The following is a 4,344-nucleotide window of genomic DNA, read 5'->3' as shown; positions in this document are numbered from 1 at the left end:
CACAGTAAAATGAAGGTTTGAGCTCATGAAAACAGAGTTGCTATAGTTCCTGGAATCTTCAACAATAGCTTATGGAAACCATAGGCATTAATGGAGCAAATATTTACTTTTAAACTTTGCTACCTACATTGGTTACTCAGTCTCTTTAAACACAGTTTGCTTACTTATATTTATGAATGTTTACTATGTGCCAAGAACATAAGGTATACTCATGTGTACCTTATGATCACTCCCATGGACTTTGTGTTTAATAAAATGGTGATAGGAGTTCTAGCTCATCAGGCTGTTGAAAAGATTCAGTGGGGGTACCTGGGTGACTCAGTCAGTTAAGCCTCCGACTTTGGCTCAGGTCATAATCTCACTGTAGTGGGTTCAAGCCATGCATCGGGCTCTGTGTTGACAGCTCAGAGCCTGGAGCCTGCTTTGGATTCTGCCTCTCTCTCTCTCTCTCTCTCTCTCTCTCTCTCTGCCCCTCCCCCACTCATGTTGTCTCTCTCTCTCTTTCTCTCTCTCCTTCAAAAATAAGTAAACATTTAAAGAACTTAAAAAAATTTTTTTAATTTAAAAAAGTAAAAAGAAAAAATCACAATAAAAGAAGACAAGTCAACTTCCACCCTACAGAGATCTCACCTTCTTTTCAGACATATGGCCCTGCTCTGCTCAAAGATCTTTAATGGCTTCATATACCCTGTAGAATAAAATTCACATTACATAGTCTAACATACACAATCTACATATCCAATAGGTCAGAGTGGAAGACTTAAACAAAGGAGGTTTGTTTTCTCACAGTTCTGGAGTCTGGAAGTTCGAGATCAAGGTGTTGACAGTGTTGGTTTCACTCTTCTTGGCTTGCAGAGGGCTGCTGTCTTCACACAGTCTCTTCACACAGTCTTTTCTCTTGGCATCCACATATCCCTGGTGTCTTTTCCTCTTCTTATAAGGACACTAGTCATGTAGGATTAGAACTCCACCCTAATGGTCTCATTTTAACTTAATCACTCTTGAAAGACCTTAACTCCAAAGAGGTTACATTCCCAGATCCTGGAGGTGAGAATTCAACATATGAATTTTGGGAGGACATAATTCAGCCTATAATAGTTGACTTCTAGAATATGACAGAAGTGATTACCTGGCACTTCTAAGATAGATTTCAAAAACAAACAAACGAACAAAAGAACTGTGGCTTCTCTCTGGAATATTCTCTTCAGGTTGTTTCTTTGGGGAGGGAATCCAACTGCCATGAGGCCCAGTGGCAAGGAGGTGATCTCTCCCTCCTATAGCTAGCTAGAGCCTAAGGCTTAGAAGTGGATCCCTCAGTGGAGTCTCAAGATGGCTGCCAGCCAGGTCTCCACCTTGATCTCAGCCAGTGACACCCAGCTAAGCCATGCCCAGATTTATGACTCATAAAAACTGTGAGGTAAATCATATTGTTTTAAGATGGGAAACTTTGGGGGTGGCTCATTACACAGTAATAGATACCTAATACCTAAGGCAAAAGCCCTGTATGCTACAGGGAGCATACACAACTCAGTCAAAAAATTTTGCTGTGCTGTCGAGCACAGGAATTACCTGGGAACTGTAGAGAGATGTGGATCAAAGAGGAGTCTCTTCTTTTGAAGATGAGTGATATTGGAGCATTTCCATTTGCTGATAAAATGATCCATTAGAATGGGAGACCTTGATAATGAAGAAGAAATAGGGGCTATGATCGGCAGAATAATGACCTCAGCCAAAGATGTCTACTTCCTAACCTCTGGAACCAGTGAATATGTTACCTTACATGGCAAAAAGGGATTCTAGATGCAATTAGGGTAAGAACCCTAAGACAGGAAGAATATTCTGGATTATCCAGGTAGGCCCAATGCAATCACAAGGTGTCTTTAAAAGACAGAAGAGGGCTGTATGTGTCAGAGAAGGAGATGTGAGATGGAAGGAGACTTTAAAGTGATGGGATGACTAGAAGGGGTGCATGAACCAAGAAATGCAGGCAGCCTCTGGCAGCTGGAGAAGGTAGGAAAATAGCCCCCACACCCCACCAGCCTCCAGAAGTGGAGCAGCTCTCCTAACAGGTTAGCTTTAACCCAATAAAACCTATTTCAGATTTCTGACCTCTAAAACTATAAGATAATAAATTTGTGTGGCTTTAACTTATTAAATTTATGGTAATTAGTTACAGCAGCAATAGCAAATTCATTCATACAGTGGCTAACTTGAGTACTTGAGAAGGTAAATATTGACCCTTTCAATAAGGATGAGAGGGAAGATAGAATCTTTTTGTCCTCAAGTAGTGGAGTCCTAGAGGAATTTAGAACACAGGAAAAGCCTTATCCCCACATCATATTAACCTGGGACATGACCATTTGTCCTTTAAAAAGATTGTTTCCATATTATAGGTTAATATTTCTTTAAGAGATACATAAAGCAGTATATAAAGACAGATCCAAAAGAAGAGGTATTGCATTGACTAGGTGCATATTCTGATTATCTATGGCTGTGTAACAAACCGACCCAAAACAGAGTCTTAAAACATGAACCAGCTACTTCTGTCTCGTTTAAGAGTATAGCTAGCTTTCCAGTTATCCACACTCCAACCACAGTGTTACCCTTGATTTCCTCCTTTCATAGTCTATAATCAGTCACTCACCAAGATTAGGTTGGTTTTTTTTTCTTCAAAATTGTACTTACTTGTGTCCAGCCCTTCCTATTTGTTATATGACTAACTCTAGTTCAATTTTTCATTTCCTTTTACCTTGACCATTGCAATTGGCTCTATGGAACTGATCACTCCACTCTGTAGCTCTAATAATACCACTTCTCTGCTCAGATAATATTTAATATCTTCCTACATGGTACCTGGAACACAAGAGATTTTGTGTTCCTGAGAGCCCCCCTGAATGTGGTTAGCACCGGGATGCTGACAGAGTCAGATTTCTGAGCCTATAAAGCTAAGAAATAGCCCCTTAATCATACTAGCTTCTTAGTGGCCAGCAAGGTTGTCTTCTTCTGGTAACTCTTGAATGGTAGCTTGCCATTTAGACTACAGTAAGTATTATTTTCCTCATATTACAAATGTGAAAATGAAGAAAGATGAGCTATGCTTTCCCCATGACCAATAAGTGGCAGATTCAGGCTTCAAACTTAGGTAAGCTTGACCTCAGAACTTCAGGCACTGGACCTTAGTGATTAAGAATATATCTCCAAGCATCCAACAGCCCAAGTTAAAATTCTGACTCTATTACTTACTGCTATTCCCATGTGACTCTCGGAAAGTCACTTGACATTCCTTAGCCTCAGTTTCCACATCTAAAAATGGGGGTAATTGTAGTACCTACCTTAATGGCTGTTATAATCATGAGGAAACATATCAGAAACATAACCAATGTAAAAAATATTGTGGTAGTGTCTCCTTTATATCTTGACCCACATCAAATTGTACAACTTCTATGAAAGCTTTTCCTGCTCTCTTGAGCCAGAAATAATGTTTCCCTCTTGTGTGTTCCCTCCCTTGTTGCAGTTATTAGTTATTAAAGGTATTTGTGTATATACTTTCCTATACCATATTAGAACCTTCTCAAGAATAAGGATTATAGTTTTTTCATCTTACTGTCATCCACACCAGCTAACATCAGACCATGAGATGTATTAATATGTGATATATTTGTTGACTTGAATAGTTCGTGTAGAACCTTAGGGTATAATGTAGAAAGAAAAAAGCAGGATTCACTTTTTTGTTATTATTATACCATAGATCAAAAGTTAAAATTTTCCTGGATTAATTTTTTTGTTTCAGTTCCATGTCACCCTATCAATTCACTTGTTAGATAGCATATATTCTCAGTGTTTACTGTGTTGACACGGCCCAACCACATATTTTGGGTTACGTGTGTATGAGTGTCCAGTGTAGACATGGCATAAATGTCTCCCATGATAAGTATGGGCTAAGTAGCAAGGTGTATACCAGGCAAATGAGACCCTGAACCTAATGAATATCTAATAACATGAATTGAGTGACAGATGAAAAGCAAATGAAAAGGTTAAAATTTAGCTTCTATTAATTCTTTACGTTCATAATCAAACAACTAGTTCCTTCCATATGCTTCAACTTGGCTATCTATACTGTCATACTTCACCCAAATCTTACCAATCTTTTCATGTCTTTATGATACTTTTAATTCAACTAGCTCTCACACTCTCCACCAAGAACTCCTCAAGTGTTGGGGCACCTGTCTGCCTCAGTTGGTGGGGCATGCAACTCTTGATCTCAGGGTTGCAAGGTCAAGCCCCACGTTGAGTGTAGAGATTACTTAAAAATAAAACATCAAAAAAAAAAAAAAGAACTCAAGT

The 4,344-nt window shown here is 39.0% G+C and overlaps 1 long non-coding RNA gene across 1 annotated transcript; it reads right to left on the bottom strand.

Annotated features, from left to right (window-relative positions):
• Positions 1 to 549: 549 nt before the first annotated feature.
• Positions 550 to 1,363, bottom strand: LOC128314448 (uncharacterized). The gene is made up of 3 exons (XR_008296087.1): positions 1,130 to 1,363; positions 788 to 1,041; positions 550 to 688 (listed from the first exon to the last, which is right to left on the bottom strand). It is a non-coding gene; the product is annotated as an uncharacterized LOC128314448 (long non-coding RNA).
• Between the last annotated feature and the right edge of the window lie 2,981 nt (positions 1,364 to 4,344).

This window comes from Acinonyx jubatus, chromosome B1 (genome assembly GCF_027475565.1).
Source record: "Acinonyx jubatus isolate Ajub_Pintada_27869175 chromosome B1, VMU_Ajub_asm_v1.0, whole genome shotgun sequence".
Lineage (NCBI taxonomy): Eukaryota > Metazoa > Chordata > Mammalia > Carnivora > Felidae > Acinonyx > Acinonyx jubatus.
The sequence above is the reverse complement of the archived record's forward strand: the minus strand, read 5'-3'. Positions and strand labels throughout refer to the sequence as shown.